Below are 19,934 nucleotides of genomic sequence, written 5' to 3'. Positions count from 1 at the left end.
GCATAAGAACTATCACTGAGCTTGTTACACTCACAAGTCACACATTCAGGCACAGACACAGAGATGACAAATTATTTCACCTCAGATGAATGCCTGCACCCTCCCAGCAGATAAAGAATTTCTGTTTCTGTTCTGTAGAGGGTTTTTAATCTTCAAAGTTAACTATTTGGCATATTTCATAATAACAATTTATTTTAAATGGTTACACAAGTATATACAATACTCTGTTATTTGCAGAACTGTCTGTTTTTGCAAATTGCTGCTATTGCATTCAGGATTGATTTATAGGCATAGGAAGACTGCCAAAGCAGACTTTGTACCACTCTGCTGATTTCAGTTACTCTGTTTCAACTGCAGCATTCATAAGCAGAAACAAATTATGTAGACAGAAAACTACACTCCTTTTAGACAAGAAGAGGCTTGCAAAGTCAGAATTTACTTGTCTTTGAAAAGGTATTTGTGAAGGAATGAAATTTTATGCTCAGCAAAAAACTACACAACAAGAAAATTAGGAATATGACACAAATAACAAAAGCCAACAAATAATTTTAAGTGGAAAACTCTCTGTCATTTACTTCACAACATGCAAGTTGAAGTTTTACATGTTACTAATAGAGCAATTGATATAAATATGTGAAAAGAGCTCCATTTTAGGATAGGTGTGAAACGCATTTCAAAACAAGAAAACAAGCCTTAGAGAGATTGTTTGTTTCTGTTGTCACCAGACTTCCCACTAGGAAAATTTCTATTCCTGCTTTGAAAAGGAAAATATTCTGAATGCAGGCAGTGCAATTTGACTTCTTTTTCCAAGACTTAAATTCAATTTGGTTTTGCATCCCCTTTTTCAAGGGTGGGTTGGCAAGCCAGCATTGAAAACTCTCCCCTGTTTTATCCTGTTGAGCCCATGCAAGCATATCAGAAAATAGGTGTGAATTTCCCAACACACAGAGTTTGGGAATAGCCAGGAAATAATTCAGTTATAACATTTCCTTCCTGCAGCAGTGGAAGTAGGGAGTACAGAGGGAGCTCAGGGTAAGTGAATGGTACAACTGAGAGGATCTGGCTGTTGCTAACAGGATCTGCTGAAGCCCCACTGATTTCACTGGGTTTTGAACTGACTGCAGTAAAGGTAAGTCTGACTCTTCAGCAGAAGAGAATAGTTTGCAGCCTGTACCTCATGAAGCTGTTGGATTTGTAAGCTCTTACAAATTATGCAAGTTAAACTGCATTCCACCTGTATGATAGCACAGCAGTAACACCCTCCTTATCTGCTGGAGGGTGTTTTTTTTAATATGCAGGTCGGCAGAGCCAGCTTTTGAAGCCCAAAATGTCAACAGAGCCATCCAAGGAAATGGATGAATAAATGTAAAATAGATTTTCTCTTCTTACTAAAATACCAATTAACTGTTATCACTTGTTTTGTTTTGAAAGACTTAAAGGTAGGGGAAAAAAAAACCCAAACAAAAAGGCTTAAATATTTTCTACAGGGCTGAGAGTTTATCAGTGAACTTTATTGAAGCTGCTTAGTCACTGTCACATGGAGCTGTCAGGGCTGGTGGTGACAAACTCAATTTCAAGCACTTTCCAGCCAGCACTAATGGCAACAGACCTTACATTCAGCATGGCTCCCATTACAAAGCTTCAAAACACTGCACAGGAGAGCAGAGGCATCTTCAGGAGAGAAAGCACTTCTGCTTCCCCCAAAAATTGTCTGGAATCTGGAGAAACAGTAGTTTTCCAGGCAAAAATGAGTGAATTTATAGAATATAGGTGAAGCAGTTGAGACACCTCATGGAAGAAGACAAATAAATGCATTTGCCTCTTTTGTGGCCAATTTTCCCCCATTTTGAGTGTCTGGAAAACCTTTTTCACAACATCAGGTGGCACAAAAACCCCAAGATTAACAGTTAATTGAATGTATTTTAAGAACAAAAAGAAAGATAAACAAGCAGGGAAAATATTTTCTTTTAGTAGATGCTTTGGAATTACCAGTAAGTTTATAAAAGATGAAAGTTTGCTTTGAGGGATTTTTAGATTTTTCTTTGATTTTTACACATAATTATAAGACGATAATAATTAGAAGTGTTGCTTTACGAGGTGTTACGAAGAGCTTCCTCCTGTACCCAATTGTCAGCACAAAGCAAATAACTGTATAAAGCACTGAGCTGACCTTCCAGAATATTTTCCTATCTCTCTACCATAGTAGAGATTAAAAATTGGCAGAAATTCAGCTGTGATAAAATGGAACAACCCCAACACCAGTAAAAGTGATCCTTTGGACACTAAGGCTTATCCTAATATTTTCTAAGTCCATATGCAGAACTCAGTCCTCAAATTCTTGCTTAGACAGGGGTGGCTTATAAGAGATATTTTGGTTGTCTGTTTCTGCTTTATTGTTGACACAAATTAAATCATTAAAAAAGGCTGTGTACTAAAGAAACAGTCCTCCCTCATTTCAGATACAGGATATAAAAGAAGGAATAGATTTGAGCATCTTGGAAGTAAAGAGGTTTGAGAAAATAGGGAAATTTCTAGCAGTCTACATCACTTCAGTGATAAACTGTGGTGTTTAGAAGTAACACTGCATGTGTTTTTGCCTCCAGTAGACTTTTTCAGCAGCAAGCATGATTCTTTATATATTCAGTCATATAATCATTAAAAATTTAAAATAATATGTATAAATTTTGACATTTTTAATTTTTTTTTTTCTCACAATACATTAATGACCACTCAGTAGCATCAAATAGAAAAAAAATAAATAACACATTCACTTACATAGAGGCATTAACATCACGGTACGTTTGCTAAGCACATTATTACAACAGAAAAGCAGCTGAACTTTTCCTTCCCCAGCTATGTCTTGCTTCAAATCCTTCTCTAGTACATGATTACAGCCTAAGAGTGTCCCTAAACTTATCTAGTTTGAACCACCTGAATTCTGGAACAGCCTCGAGACACTTTCATTATATAAAGTCACTACAGCTGTTTTTATTTTCACCTAGTCCAAACCAAATAACTGATATAAACCCCCTCACGTTTCGTATGCCACTACAGTATAAAGAATGAAAAAGGACCCTCAATCTGTAGGTTGATAATACCTGTAGTGGGTTTTAAATCATCTTTATGAATAGGGGTATTATCTAATAGGTGTAGGGTTAAATGGAGTCCAGATTCAATAAGTAAATAACAGTCAGGTATTTATAAAGTCTTAACTAATGAGCAAACCTACTTTAAAAAATGCAACTTTCAAAGCTCATGAGTTTATGAGATTTTAATTAAAGTGTTCTGCTCTAAATTTAACATATACCCTTAGGTACCCAGGTAATGAATTAAACAGATTTGAGGATATGGGATAGGGTTTTTAATTTTTCATTATTATTTTAAGGCTATTTTCATTGTCGTACTGGATCTGCTTCACATGGAAAGTGTTTTTAAGAAAAATAGAACTGGATTTATCTCATTTCTCAAGGCATGGGCTCAATTGTCCCTTTTCTAATGTTTGTGTAATAAAATTCCAGATCAGAAACATTGTTAGAGTACTTTGTTTGGTTTAAGTCTGATTTTTAAAAAATTCTTTGAAAATCTAAGATTTATGTTTTAGGTCTGTCAAACCCCCTTTTTGGATGTTGAGGAAAATAAGTAGAACTCAAAATGTTCAACTTGACTATAGTTTACAAAATGTTGTCTGGTCATAAGTATTTCAATGGGAGTTGCTGGGTGTTGATAAAGTGGGAAAACCTGATCTCCATCAGCAAGTGCAGAGCACCTAAGGCCTCAGCTGACAAGGAAATAGAAGGTTTTTCTGCCTCTTGATACCTGCTCATGTTAAAAAAACCCTGCAGGAATAGGATTTTCCATAAAGCCTACCTTAATCAAAGACCAATCTAAATAGAAGAATGTAACTTTCATTAAAAAAAAAAAAAAATTGGTATTACCTTCCATTTAAGCTGTGTTCCCGCTCTCATATTTATTATTTCAAATTTTCTTCTAGTTAAAGTTTTCATTTATTTGTAAATATGCCCTTGAGAGTATAATATCTGGCAAGAATTCCATATGAACCCTGAGAGGATGGCCCAGAGCACATATGCAACAACCTTTCAGCAAAACAGAGCTTGTGAGGAAATGCCTATCTCAATATAAAATGTGTCCTTCAAGTCACTTTAAGTAGCTTAAACTACCCTTTTATATTACCTGAGGTTGTATATCCACATGATAATGGTTTCCTTCCTCTTTGTCTGGTGTATCACCGTGTCCCTCATGTATATTCTCCACAGACTTTTCACCTTCAGACTGTTTCTCTTTGGATTCTGCTTGAATTTTTCCTTTACCTTCAACCAATTATGCCTTAAGTAAAAGTCATGATGTAAGTTCCCCAGCAGTTAATAGTTTCCTCCTAAATCCCAGAGCCTACTCACTGGAAAAACCACAGTCTTTTGGAATTCAAGATTCACATGCCTGATCACATCTTTGGTCTGTGAGATTTTATAGCTTCAGACAAAGATTCTGCAGAAGACAGGAAAGGAGGAAAACAGTACATATTTGTCTTCTCATTTGGGTTTCGATTAAACTTGGTGAAATTCTTGGAAAGACAGCTTGTCACGCCATTCTTTTTGATGCTTTTTCACTCAGAAGTGTAGAGGAAATGAGTTTCATAGAGAGTTTATCAATGATATTTTCTCCATGGCAAAATCCCAGGAGCTGTCTTACTCAGAGGTGTGACAATGTGTCGCACTGAAACACCAGTGTCAAAAGAAAGAATAAAAATAGGCCAAGACAGAAAATAATTTATCTTGATCACTTCCCACTGGTTTACCTGAGATAGTCTCCTGTGTGACTCTTGGGAGCAATGGGATCAAACTCCAACATAGCACAGATCCATTGCACAGCTATGCAAGAGACAAAGCACCTCAGACAGCATGGATATCCCTTCAAAGTCCCTGCCAATGCACTGATGCAGAGACCTTTGTAGTCTTATTCTCTGTATCTCTCTGAACACGTTCTTCCCTGCTAAAATCAGTAAGAAATTATCATAATTCACTTTCACAATATGTAATAATCTTTGTCAAGAGATTTATGGCACATTTTTCAATTTCTCTCAAGTTTAGAGAGGTGGGGAAGGGGAAAATTCTTCTCATCAACTACTGCTGAGTGGCCCTCAGCAATACAAGCAGAGGAAAAAACACATCAGTAGCAATAGGAAATTACAATTTAAAAGTCTGCCTTTTCTGAGCCTCAAGTGGTGATCCTTAATACCCTCTGTCTAGGCAGCAATTCTATCTTACTGTCACAGTCTTTTTCAGAGGCTGACAACCTGGCATTAAATTCCTGTGCCAATATCCCAGGAGCAGTCAAATGTCTCTCACTTGTTCAGCTCACCTGCTCCACTTTATACTCATGTTCATTAGCTGCAAAGAGTTCAGTCTTTGATCACAAAAAATATCAATCCATTCTTGGTCATACAGAAATAATGGACTGAGTTTGTAGGGAGACTGAATCAGTAGCTATGGGGATGTACACTTTACTGGCTGATTCAGGATGTATTAGCAGCTGTTCCTTATATTAAAAATTTGAAGTTTTTCAATATTTACCATCTCATGAAAATCTATAAGTGAGGGAAAAAAATGAATTATTGGGAATGCTACACTATTTACTATAATTAATACCTTTATCCTTGTGACTGACAGGTAGCTTGCATAAGAGCTATAATCCTTTTTTACTATATCATTAAAGTTTCAAATAAAAGAAGTTCAGAGAATACTGACACTAGAAAGAGATTTAGGAAAATACCTATTTTTTAACTCAACTCATGGCCCATCAGCTCTTTAATTTACACATCCACTGTCGGGGTGTGGCCCAGAAATGTTTCCATGAATTTTTGATGGTTTCCTGTGACACATGATGAGTTCTTCAATCCTACCTCTAAATTAAACTTGTTTGAACGGTGTGATTAATCAATCGACACCATTGTCCTTAAGACAAATCCTTCAGGCAAACTCTTCATTAATACCTAATTCGGAATAATTGTTTTAACATCTTCTTGTTATTAGTCAGGCTGTATCTTCATTCATATCTGACAACAGGACAAAAGGACAAGAGGTAAGACAATACCACAACTATTATGTTTCCTCCCAGAATGCAACAGATTAATTATTTTATCTTTTTTTTAATATAACTACACTAATTTTCTCCTTCATTTGCTGCACTACAATGGGAGACCACTGAGTTTACCAAAATAATCTTAAATTTTCTTACTATAAGTTTGCAGTGTAAATATTACTTAGAGGATCTCAGTCTATGGGAGTCACCTAAACGAAATGTGAAAAATGAACATTTTAGTAGATGAAATTAACTGTGCTGAGCAGGAGTTCTGTAACTGGCACCAGCCCTGTGATTTCAGCTGTGAAGCCAACTCCACACTGCAATAAATCAGCTCTGCCTCTCCTCACTAACTCATCCTGAAAAGTTCCTTCCCGTGAAGAGAGAGCTGCATTGATTTACAGTCCTTTGGAAAGGACCTGAGCTGGTAGCAGATTCTAGCAACTGGGACAGATTCTTGTAACAACTAACTAACAAATCAATATACTACCTGAAAGTGTTAATTAGCAAGGGATTTTTTTTTTTATTGTCCAAAGGAAGACGGGAAAGAGTTGTTGCAGTAATTCCTACTTTCGTAAATGACACTTTTTTACCTGAATTTTTTCTGTTTTGTCTACAAAAAACTCCTCAGTATTTTGCTTTCTGTAATTAACTGTCATAAACTGGAATTATTTGCTAGAACTTCTGGCTTGATTTTGTTTTGATTCACTGAAAAATAACACAATTTATATTCTAAAAGTGAAACTAAATATAATTTGTCCTCAATGTCTCATTGAAGCTAAACCCCTTCATATGAAGAGTGAATACAAAACAACAGCAAACAAGAAAAAGTGTTCCTGGTACATCTGTGCTGTGTTTTCAGAGGCAGATTTGATTTAAAATTCATTGGAGAGAGAAGTTGTCTCTTGGGAGGGGCTCAAGTTTATTTGTAATTGGAAGAAGGAAAAAGAGTCAATATTTTTCCCACTTTATTTGGAAGTGTAACTCAAAAAAAAGGTAAACAGTATCAGTGTTGCAAAGAACTGAAACACACACATGCAGAAAGGTCTTAACAGACAGGATAAAAATCCTGGTGGAAAAGTGCTGTTAGCTGAGGTAACACCATATGTTCTCTTTCTAACCTCTCAAATGATAATGTTCAAACCTCCTCTTCAATTTAGCTCTTATCTCTCTGCTGATATCTTTTTTAAAAGAAAAAAAAAATCTCAGTGCAGATATGCTAAAAGGAAAGAAAAGTGTAAGCTAAAAAAAAAATTATCTGGTGAGTTGGTAGTCTCAAGTATTTTTTACCATGGGAATTCATACCCAAAGGTGAATTTTCCTAAAGCAAACATTTTTTGAGCAAACCTGAGTGGCTTCACCTTTTGTACACTTGAGCTGCTTTTTAAAGTAGAGCTTTTAACTTTTAGAAATTCAAGTTTTCAGAAAATATTAAAGTCATCTTGAACAAAAGCTTAATCTGGATAAATGAATCCTCGGTAGATGCTTTCTGTACCAAGTCAAGATGTGTCTGCTACATTCCCAGTGTTAATGGAGTCTTTAAGTAATCTTAAAGAATACTTATAGGGAGCACTTTAAATATAAGAACTTTCTCTACAAACACGGATGAAATTGTACTTTCAATGAAGCAAATAGAAATTTTACCATTATTGTAAATGTAAGGATTTTACACAAAAATTTACCTTGTCAATACTTATATGACTTTCTTGGACTAAGCTCCATTTTTCCTCTCCCACACTTGCTAGAATTTGTGTTATAGAAGGTTATTTGGGATACCTTCGTGTTTCATAACAAAGCAAACATCAAAATCAATTCATTCATGTGGATAATTTTTATGTGTGGAGCTGAATTCAGAGGGAGTGATGGAGCAAGTGCTTAGAGAAATGCCATATATCTGGTGTTGAAATTACAGTTCTCTTGTACCACAATTTTATCTTCTGTTGAATAGGAAAGAACAGTTTGTCTGAGACTTTTTAGGAAATATTACACAATTTCCAGGCTACTCTGTGTGAAACCCTGGTAAAAGGTTAAACTTTCCCACTGAACTTTCAAAGATGAAAGAGATGCCTATATTGAAACCTCAGCCACTGAGAAATACTGGTAAAAGATATTCTGTCCCTGAATAATGTGGCCTCTTTCAGCTACATTTCTTGTGTTTCAGCTTTGGTTTTATCAAGGGTCGTAGGATGATTGAGACTGGAAGTAACCTCATCAGGTCACTTCCTTTCTGCTCAGGGCACAGTAATTTGCAGGAGCTCAGCTTGTTATATCTCTACACACGTGCTACACAGCACATCACGCCAAACACATTCTACACCTCTAACCCTGGGTCCTGAAATAACCTCCTCAATGCACAGGTGTGCATAGTTGTACTTTCATAAAGGAATCAAATTTAAAATACTTCATGGTTTTCCTCACTTAAAAAAATTTATATGGCTGGTATTAGCATATTATAATTAATTTATTGGAATACATTTGGATTAATTACTTTGCAACTTGAATTTTAAGAGAGGGGTTTTTTTTCTGTTGTGATAGACCTTTTTTTCATGGGTTGAAAGACAAGATTTCTCTGCTGTGGTACTGTAAAACCCAGAGGGCTTTTCTTGACTTTCATTGTTGTTGTAAGAGCCAAAAGCCCATTATACCTGGCAAGGTAAGGCAGTTTCATTGCCAATTAGCTGGTATATTTAACTGGGTTTAAAAATATGGGCAAAAAAAATATGGATGGTGACATGAACAGAAAATAAAGAATTTGACTACCACATGAGTGACAGATATTGTTTGTTTTGACACAGGAAACACTTGTTTACAAAATCATTCATGGGGGAGGGGAGAGTCCTGAAGCTTTGCCTGCCCCACTGTATCCCAGCCTTTCCTGTGAAAAACACAGTTTTTCAGCATTCATATTCTTAAGCAAGTGTCAATACATAGGATATTGTTCCTTTTTTCCATTGAAAACTGTGAAGGAGACTCATTTGTAATACCTGACAATGAAAAAGTGGCTCTGGAATGTATGACATCATTTACCTGAAACACGTTCCTGCCTCAGAGACAGGCTGATACTCTATATGACAGTTTTCCAAATAAATCTCACTCCATTCTGTCTTGTAATCATTTCTTGCATTTCTCAGTGCTGTCTTTTAAGACTTCCTAAAAGAAATCTATTATTTTCAGCAGAAGCCATGCTGTGTTCTGATTAGAAAGGAAACTGTAGAGGAATTAATGGTTTTCAGGTAATAAAACAAAAAATCCTTCTCATGCTCTTGCGTTAACCAAATCTTTCTTCCTAAGATATAACTCAAATAATTAGTCAGTTGTTACTGGCTGCCTTCAGAACATCCACTGTTGTACGTATCATTGATATTAAAATAAAGTGTTTCTAATAAATGATTGGATTTCAAAGCTTGAGTAGTGACAGCCATTTCTTTTAGAAATGGCAAATACTTTGATAGTGATAAATGGAAGCACATTAAAAACTCTGAGCAAAATTGCTCCTCTTCACAGGGCGAACACCACTCAAATTCTGGATCACTGAAGTGTTATGTTTAAGTCACTCAATGCCCATGATCTGTATTCTCCACATAACTGCCAATACACATGAATTTTACACTCTTTTGACATATCTACCTCACTAAACTGTGTCCGTCTCTGTAGTCAAACAGCAGCAAGAACAAAAGTGAACTGCTGCAGAGGTACTGCAAGATGTATAATGAATATTGCTGAAAAGCAGAAGGATTATTTTCAGTGACTTCAGCAAGTTTGTGGTGAGGTTCTTGTTTTTAAACCCTACACTAAGTTATCATTTTCCTATTTTTTTATATTCCTGCCAGTTTCTAGTAAAGTAAAAGTTCTAAAAAAGAGGGAAGTACTTTTAAAAATATATCCTGGAAAAGTATTTGTAACTGCTGCGTGAAACTGCAAAAGTGTTTGCAGTTTCACACAACAGTTATAAATACTTTTACAAGATACCCACAGAGGGAAGTATTATTTAAGCATGCAGACCAAATGGAACAGATCAGCTAAGAAAGAATCTTATCAATTACAAAATTCATTTGTACTCAAGAGATAGTACTTGAACCTGAATCCTTCAAATTGCAGCAGATGCCTGCTGGACCATGGAAATAATATTTGGTAATCAATATAATTTGATAATTAATTGCAGAATTCCCTATTTCAGTGTGGATTCAACTTTGACAGAAAGTCATCTTCTCTCCCTGCCCCCCAAAGAAATAGAGAAAACCCAAGAGTTTGGGGGTTTTGATGATTGATATAACTTGAAAATTTATGAGGGATAGTAGCTTGAATTCCCACCAGAGAATTCATAGAAACCAGCTCACAAACTCATTCACACTGCATTTCTTACAGCTGTCCTGAAGATACTTGCTTCCTAAGTTTCATTTCCCATTTATAGGAGCAGCAGGTCTATATCTGCTTCTCTGAGCCAGCAGAAGAGAATACAAAACACATTTTGCTTCAGCAGCCTTTCTTTAGCTTGGGCTTGGGGTTTTTTTTTATTAGTTGGCTGAGGCCTTGTGTTCCCTTTTGTACTATCCTAGGAGAGCACAAACTAAGAATTACTCTGGCATGCAGAATTACTTGTCTAGAGGTTGATCCTTATGCCTTACACTCTGCAATACGATACGTGTCGAAACTTTGCATAACGCAGAGGACACACATCACACCATTTCAGTTCCCCCTTCCCTTCATGAACTCAGCCAAAGAAAGAGCTCTCATGTCACAAATACTGGGTTAAGAGGTTACAGCTCAACCTCTTGAGGGGGTGCTTGTTGCTCCTCTCAGAAGGCAACTGCTGCAGGTCAGCTGGTATTGCAGCAGAGTCTCTGCCTGCTCCAGTTCTGTCAAAGGGGCTGAGTTTAAAAAAAAAAAGCAACACAACAAACCACAGATGGGATGAGAGGGAACCAGATGCATAGTTAAGCTGTCAGATCCAAAGGGTGATAAATTCTCCTTACAAAGACAGAGGGTACAGAGGAGACAGCAAGAAACCACCCAAGCCAGTGATCTAGGAAGCTACTCAGCTGCATCCAGAATAGGAAGTTTGATCACATCCTCAGATATGCTCTTGGGTGGGTTTTTCCACTAGATTTCTAATGCCATGGGACAAGGTCAAGTTTTGCAATACAAGGAACTGCGAATTCACAAAGGAATAAAATACACCTATTCTATATACTGTATCCATGCCATAAGTGTATGTGTTTGCCTTTCAAAAATTGTATTCTTAATCATATAAACTGGGATTGTTTACAGAACAACAAATTAATCAATAGGGTGAACTGCATTTACAGTAATAAAGTTGTTAGAGACATTATAATTTACAGCTGCTGAGATTTTGTCCCACTATATGAAAAACTTTTAGCAAATTATTGAACATCACAGAGAGAGAAAAGATAGAAGTGTTATTTATAAAAACAAAGAAGAAATATTTCTCATCTATTTTTCTAGATACCAGGAAAGTTTTCCAAACCAAGATGATGAATAAAATTATTTCCTGTGTTCCACGTCTGCTTTCCCTTTAGTACTAATTACACTTCCATGCTTGTCTGACACCCGTCTGCTTCTAAGTCACTAATTAAAATATGAAATGTGGAAAGCTATTTTTAAGCACAGAATTCTATTGTTTCACCAGGCTGAATTATTCCTTCCCTTTTCCAAGAGGTGCTGCCATGCATTTCAGATCTTAGGGTCCAAAGTGGAACAGAAACCAAACTAACTTTCCCATCGCTTTTCAGAAGAAAGCTTTCTGCTCTGTTTGCACTCTTGCCTTAACAGTTAACCAAAATCACTCTCCTCTGGGAACTCTCCTCATCTAATTAGCAGTGCTGGAGCATGATCACAAATACAGTCATGTTAATTTCATCTCCATTCCAAACACAGGGAAAAGCCTGTTATTGGAAAGAAAGGTTCCTTCTATTTCTTGTCCCTGAACAATTCTCCTCTGTCTCTGCTTAGCCGCTTATTCTGGATGTTCATTTTCTTGTCCCAAAAATCCCTCCATGCAAAATTCATCCACGGAGTACTCTTCTTCTCCAGGACATTTCAAATCACACTGGCAGATATTTTCCCAAATTAAGGCTTTTGGTATACAAAAAAAGTCTAAATTGTTTTTCATTAACATTTTTGCAAGCTCATGTGAACACAAGCCCTAGACTACAAAATACATCAAAAAATATCCTGAAAATTGTACTAATCAGTATCTTAAATCTACTTAAATACTGGACCTAGGTTTTGGAGGGACACAGTTGGAATTTAAATAAAAATGTTCTCTTGTTCCATGCTGTTTGAGGATGCAAGCTCTCACTGAACATAAGAGAACCCCATCTTTCACAAATGTTTTTAGGAGGTTTGCTGCATATTCCTGAATTCAACACCAGCAAATTTTAATGTAACCTTTCTTTACTGAATAATATTTTTAAGTATTTCTACAATGACATGGAGTGTAATGTTAAAAAAAAAAAAAATAGAAAAATCTCATTATTTCTACTTGTACAAAAACATCTTTTGCTGAAGAGTTACATTTTAGGAGATAAATTCTGCAATGATACATTCACCATTACATCAGTTCAAGTCTCAAAACCCTGCAGGAGGGCATTACAACATCACATGGACTACATGCTGGAGCTCCAAAAGGTAAAATCAAATATGATGAAGCAAATGCAAACCAGTCCCATTTGTGTGTGTGGAGGGCTGCTCAAAATATTTCACAGAGGCATAAATGTACAGTCTCCTCTGGGCTTTTTCTGTCACGCTTTCTGTCCCTTGCACTTGCTTCAAACTGCACACTCCAGCTTCAAAAGGAAAGCTCCTGTCACATGAGAAGAAAACAGCATTTCTTAGTCCATTCAGCTCATCTCTTCATTCCACATTGTTTTACTTCAGATCATACTGAATTTACAGGCAGTTACCCACATTTGCAATGTGCCAGAGCAGACACTCAGGCTGAAGACAGGCTCATGTATGTGCATATGTACATACAAAGATAACTGGATCTGATCTCCACTGTCCATCCAGCTGCCGTTTGGTGTCACACAAATCACTCCAGGGATACACAAAAACAACAGGAGACATCCATGCACCATCCGAACCTCCTCTGTACCTGCCTGACACCGACTACTTGCACAAAATCCAGGTACACAGAAATAATGTTGTATGTGTGTCTAACTTTGCAAATTTCATTTTAATAATAGAGACAAGAATGGGGATTTAAACTTTTTTAAGTCTTACTCTTTTCTACTTGTTGTCATGGATACTACATCTTCTTTTTCTCTTTTCTCTCTTTCATCATATTTGACTTTTCTCTGTTGGTGTCCATGGTGACACCCTGCTATCAGTACACAATGCATGTCCCAACTTCCACATTTTTAAAATGGGCTCAGGTATTTTAAGAAGTTTCCCCTATGTGACAGATACTATTGTATGTTAATCTCTCTTTACTAACAAGAAATTAAAAAAAAAAAAAATTCTGTGTACTTATGAGATATTTTCAGTTTTATTCACTTGGATAAACTCATGATCTGCAACATCTTCTTTTCAGGATGGCCTCTGGGGACAGCTGCCATACATTCAATCCATCACACAGGAAAATGAGGATGCAGAGCAATCAGGCAACTGTTTATGCATCAAAATATAATTGGCTGAATTTACAGAGATGCAGAGCTTCAGAAGTAAAGAGCATAAGCAAGAAGGCAGTGCAAGAAATCTCATAATCTGAGAACATTTCAAAAATACACTTTTCCTCCTGTAACTCACAGTTGCTCTCAAATGATATACCAATATACATCTTGAGGGGGAAAAAAAACCTCCCTAAAATCCCAAAACAAGCACCAAACCCAAAGATCACAACACTAAAATGATGCACATGATATCCTTATTTTATTACTTTCGCATTTAATAGACTTCATTTTCAGAGAATCCAGCAAATACAATCATTGGTGGGTCAATCTACCAGTTAGAATTGGCTTGAAGATGCTTTTTGCACATCTCTCTGTTTGTAAAGGCAAACTTTGTAGTAATGAGTTGTGGTTTTAAACATGCAGGGTCATACTGGTCTTGTGGCTTACTATAAGGACCAGGCAGGTTTGGTTTATAAGACAGAGAAAACAAACAAACAAAGAAACAAAAGGTCTTCTGATATGATTCTGTAAACTGTGGGCAAATTCCTGGCTCCGATGAGTCAGTGGCAAAACTTCCAATAGCTTCAATAAGGCTGGGCTCCCAAACGGCACTCTGAATTTTCACAGGCAGTGAAGTGTAACCTGGGCATGCAAACTTCAGCCCCAGAGAAGCTCTGGAAAACAAAGAAGTGAATCACTGTGTTGGAATTCGCCAGGCAGCAGCTGTCAAACATTCCCATGAATATTTGGTGGTAGGAATCCTGGCATACTGCTTCAGTCAACACAAATAAGTAATTCTGATCTGTCTTGGTGTGATAAAGTAACCCCCCCCCAAAAGATGCTTACAGCTGCATGAAATCACATTTGTCAGGGCACAAGTGTAGAAATTTTTAAGTTTATGGCATTCACAATAAGTATTGCCTAGTGCCATAAATTGTAGAAATTCAGCCACAGACACTGTAAATCAGATTTGCTAGTTTTTCCCTGAGATGCAATCCAGAAATTATTCCTCTGATTTCCCTCACTTGTTTTCCCATCTTCCCAGGAGAGAACTATTCTAACTTGCTTGCTCAGTAAACTGAGATCTGAAAACTGGCTGCTAATTACCCTGTGTTTCAATTCTCAACTAGTGATCTGGGAAATCAAGTCCTGGTCTCTTATGTACAGTAAGATCAATAAGCTACCACCTAGACTGCTGAGACATGATGTCAGTATTGGCTATTCTATAGTGCATCCCCCCTCTGGTTTGCCTCTAAATTGTAATGATAATGTGCTCTTAAATTATTCAGACTGTTCAAATTTACCCTATTCTGAAAAAAAAGTAAAAAGGAATGTGAACCTGGTAGCTATAGATAACTGATCCCTGTAGAGTTTCCAGATATAAAAAAGGGCAGAGTTATTTCAAAGTGTGTTTTACAGGTGATGTGTTTTCAGCTTTTAGAAAGACAACAAGCATGAATGATGGCTGTTTCCCCGTTTAAAATCAATAATAAAAGAAAAAAGCATTGAACAGATAATCTATATGGAAAGATTGGGGTTTTTTCTCATACGGGATGGTTGTTACAGGTCTGTTGAATGCAATAGAGTTCAGCAAACTCACACAAATAGCAACTCAGACACTCTTCCATTATGTGTGTCCTCACTAATTTGTGTCTAGCAAATGATGAAGAACTGAGAAGAGAAAAAACTTAATAATTTCTTGTTTGATTTTAGATTTCTATAGTTAATGAATAATAAGTCTTTATATGTACTTACAAACCTGATAGTTCTAGGAGGGCATTTTTGCAGCCCAGAGAAATAGGTAACCAAAGTTAATTTCCATCTTGAATTACCTGCTGGGTTTTACAGAAGAAAAAAAAAAAGAGAGAGAGAAAAAAACACTTGCAAGGCAATACAAAATAGCTCCCAAATGGCTGGATTGGAATTAAAATTGCAACAGACCTGATTTAACCAGGTTAAAAATTAAATACTGTTACTGGCAAGCAAAATTTGCAAAGGATTGTAAACTCATGGACCAAAAAGGCAGGCTCATCCATTTTTAGTTCCATAGTTTATGATATCGTCTTGATTTTTAAGGCATTTTCTGACATTGCTCAATTCCATTATGATGCTTCATAACTATAATCCTTTATTTGTGGTCTCTGTATCTACTCTAATGCTAAAACCTTAAGCCTCTCTAACACTAAGGTCATTATCTGATCTTTCCAGTTTATCCTCTCTGAAACATTAACCTTATCCAGGGATCTCTTAAAGGGCCACACATACGTTTAGGGCCATGATAGCCCTGACTGAAAACAAATGCAGTCCTTTGCTGATGGTGTTCTTGTGGTGGCAAAGCCATTGCATGCTATGGTAATACTGTTATGTACCTGAATCCCTGTTAATTTAAATTTTGGGCATAAACATACCACCCAAAGACCTAGAACAGCAAGTTGATTAAATCAGCTAAATAAAACTTCCCACAGACTACAAAATGCTTGATTTTTGTAGTTTTCTGTGTGTGATCCTGCACCTGAGGAGGAACAACTCCAGGCACCAGCACAGGCTCAGGCCTGACCTTGTGGGGAGCAGCTCGGCAGAAAAGGTCCTGGGGGTGCTGGTGGACAACAAGCTGTCCATGAGCCAGAAGGGTGCCCCTGGGGCAAAGAAGGCCAGTGGGATAGTGGGGAGCTTTAGCAAGAGAATTGCCAGCAGGTCAAGGAAGGTGATCCTGCCCCTCTACTCAGCCCTGGTGAGGCACATCTGGAGTGCTGTGTCCAATTCTGGGCTCCTCAGGGCAAGAGAGACATGGAGCTCCTGGAGCAGGTTCAGTGGAGGGCTATGAAGGTGACCAGAGAACTTGAGCACCTCACTTACGAGAAAAGGCTGGAGGAACTGGGCCTGCTTCTCCTGAAGAGAAGACTGAGAGGAGACCTCATCAATATATATGAGTATTTGAAGGGCAGGTGTCAAGAAGATGGATCCAGGCTCTTTTTGGTGCGCTGAGTAACAGGACAAAATGGAACAGGGACAAACTAATGCACAAGGAGGTTCCATCTGAATGATGATAAGAACTTCAGTACAGTGAGGGTGACTGGGGAACAGATTGCCCAAAGAAGTTGTGGAATCTCCCTCATTGCAGATATTCAAAAGCTGTACAGACACAACCCTGAGTTATCTGCTCTGAGTGACACTTATTGGATCAGATGACCTCATGGTCCCTTTCAAGCCTATCCATTCTGTGATTCTGTGATCATTGAAGGTGGCCCAAACCTGCCTGGGGAGGATGTTATCTTTGCTTCTGGTTATGAGAACTTGAAGAGACAATCAGCTCTAAGTAACTTACACTCATTAGGACTCCAGAAAGATAAAAATAAATTTGCCTGTTTACTTCCTTAATATTACAATCCCAGGCAATTCCACTGTGTTGTAAATCAAGTGAGCTGAGCAGATGACCAGCTTGGCTGAACAGGGAAGGAACATCCTGTGATGCTCAAGAGGAAAAAGAAATTGTACCATCTTTGGAAGCAAGGTCAGGATTTGCAGACAGAGCACAGAGCTGAGGTGCATTTGTGCAGGAAGAAGACACAGAAGGCTTAAGCTTAATTAGACTTGAAATTGGCCAGTGATGTTTGAGACAACAACAATTATTTTTTAAGTATTCAAATAAGAAGAGGTCTAAAGACAGCAATATATGTTGTATTCTACTTTCTTTTAAAGAACTACTGAAAGGGAGATGTACCAGGCTCTAGGTACCCTAATACACCATAAATATTGCAATTAATTCTCAGTAACATTAAAATAATCAATTCAGGCACCTTTCTCCAGCATCCTAGAAGATCCTGGAAGACAAATGATTCTTTAAACAACCCAGTCGTGTCAATGATCTATTTGAAGACAGGATAAGTGCTACAGATCACTGCTTCCTGTTGTGGTCTAACCTCAATTGACATATAAGCAGTGTATGCGTCTGACAAGTAGGACAAAAAAAAAATATGATGGGAATTTGCATCAATGGGAATTTTCCAAGTTTTGGCAATTTTTTCTTCTCATACAAGCTATTTTCAGTGACTGAGACCACAGGAGAAACGGGCATACCTGCGACACAAGTAAAGGCATAGTAAAGGTAGCTCAACTTAGTGTCATAAGCAGATCAGTACAAATCTTTTGGCTACTCTTTGTTTCCAATCCCCTTCCACTCACAAACACACACCCCCCAAATGCTCAGAAAGGCCCTATGCGGAAGCAACAAGAAAGATAATTCACTCTCCTCCAGTTCTTCTTCATGAAGAATTTCACCATCAATGCTCTCTGGTCAGTGGAGAAGGCTCTGTGAAACCACCAAGAGAGAAAAAAGTGCCATATCTGGGGCTCAGCAACTGGTTATGTTCCCCTGACAGAGTAGACACAGATAATTTCTGGATAGTGTCTTGGCACCTACATCTTGTAACATCTCCAAGCACAAAATAAATTTTAGGTCAGATATTTCCAATCAGCTTGCTAAACAGCTCTTCAGTAAAAACACCAGGTTCCTACTAAAACCACATTTTAAAACAGAAATTGCTAGCTTTCCATGGATTCATTTTTAATTCATTAAAAGATTTTGCCAACAGAAATTTACAGTTATAATACCTCAGGGGACCTATTTTTCTTCTTCTCAATGTTTTCATTGCCTGTAGAGAGCTTCACTTCCATGCACATATTCCCCATGATCAACTATAATCACCAAATCTGTACGAGGACTGACAGATAGGTACCACAGGAGATATAACCCAACTTAAGACCATAATGGACAAGAGAATGGAAACACAATTGCTGAATTATAGTCCCAGAGAGCACCAAGGTAACTTTTCAAAGTGAAATATTTTGGGTTTAGATCTTTCATCGATATTTTTCTAGGGGGAAGAATATTTGCAGCAATATTTTAAAGATTTGTAGAGCAAAGAGCTGAAGAAATGGCTTTTAGCATAGCTGAGAAAGGGAGATTTTTTTTTTCCTGACATCTTTTTTTTGTTTTCAGTTGTACTTTCTGGCAGTATTTTTCCTGTCCATGAGAGCAACCTCCAGGTTTTTTTTCCTCTTACTTCTTTTTGGAAGACAATTAACCAAAGCTAAACTCCCTGTAAGTTCTGGCTAGGTGGTGATTGCTGATATAAACTTACTATGGAATACCTCCAGTTGAGCATTACAGTGGTTCTGTTCTGCTTCCCAGGGAGACAGGCAACTGCTCTTTAACACAAAACTCGCTTAATTTTGGCTTGCAAGCTTGAATGAAGGAAGTTAGGGCATAAAGTGAATTCAGGAAAATGTGATGGAGCATAAAGAAAAGGAAGAAAAATCCTAAGCATTAACATGGAATTCTCATCAGCACTCTTAAGGTAAATCTGTGAACTGTAAATTTGTGTACTGGAAGTGCAGGTTTGGAGATAGTTTGGAGCAGTCATCGTATCATCTAAAGCTTCAAAGTTCTCTTGTCTCTGTCTTGTTGAACTCCTGCCCAGTGGAAAAGATGTTTATATTCAAGCAGGACAGAAGTTAAAGATTTAATGTGCAACTGCTTTTAGAAAGTAATAAAATCCTTCTCAAAGCATTAAGTGCGCAACAGAGTTGTAATAAATAAAAGAGCTTTCAGACTCACATCTCCAACTTCCTTGTATTTAAATCCCTATTGATGATGCCATAACTACCTCTATCTACTTAGACCTTCTTTTGGAGACTGTGTACTACTGCCACAGCTCTTAAAATTTCCAGATGAAGCCAGAGTTACCACAGCGCTCAATAATTCAGAGTTTATTCTCCAGTTGTGCTCATGGCCACAGGAGAATGCAACAGGATCTTAGACACTGCAATTTGCAGTCCTTACTTGGGCTAAACCCCTCTGATATTTCCACTTCCAACAATATTTATATTTTACTTGAATTCATTATGTATTTTTTGGTATTTCTGGAAGGTAAACCTTAGTATTAAAAATTACAAGGTAAAGAAACAAATATTTATAAGAAACTTGAAATGGTGAATCCAAACAACATATAGGGACACTATAAGACTCAGTACTGGTCAAATGTTGAGGGGGAAAGTTAATATTGGACTGCAACCATGGGAAATGGGAACATTTTTATACTACTTAATAAGGAAAACAGCAATAGTTGCAAATTCACTAGGAAAGAAGGTAGGAAGCGAAACAGAATTTTCCCACACTAAGATCCGGTCAATTTTCCCCCGAGAACT

The 19,934-nt window shown here is 37.3% G+C and overlaps 1 long non-coding RNA gene across 1 annotated transcript; it reads left to right on the top strand.

Moving 5' to 3' along the window:
• Positions 1-1,059: 1,059 nt before the first annotated feature.
• LOC109143782 lies at positions 1,060-16,434 on the top strand. Its single transcript, XR_002044142.3, has 3 exons — positions 1,060-1,129; positions 13,126-13,243; positions 13,649-16,434. It is a non-coding gene; the product is annotated as an uncharacterized LOC109143782 (long non-coding RNA).
• Positions 16,435-19,934: the final 3,500 nt, after the last annotated feature.

This window comes from Corvus cornix, chromosome 3 (genome assembly GCF_000738735.6).
Source record: "Corvus cornix cornix isolate S_Up_H32 chromosome 3, ASM73873v5, whole genome shotgun sequence".
Lineage (NCBI taxonomy): Eukaryota > Metazoa > Chordata > Aves > Passeriformes > Corvidae > Corvus > Corvus cornix.
This window is presented reverse-complemented; position numbering and strand designations above follow the sequence as displayed.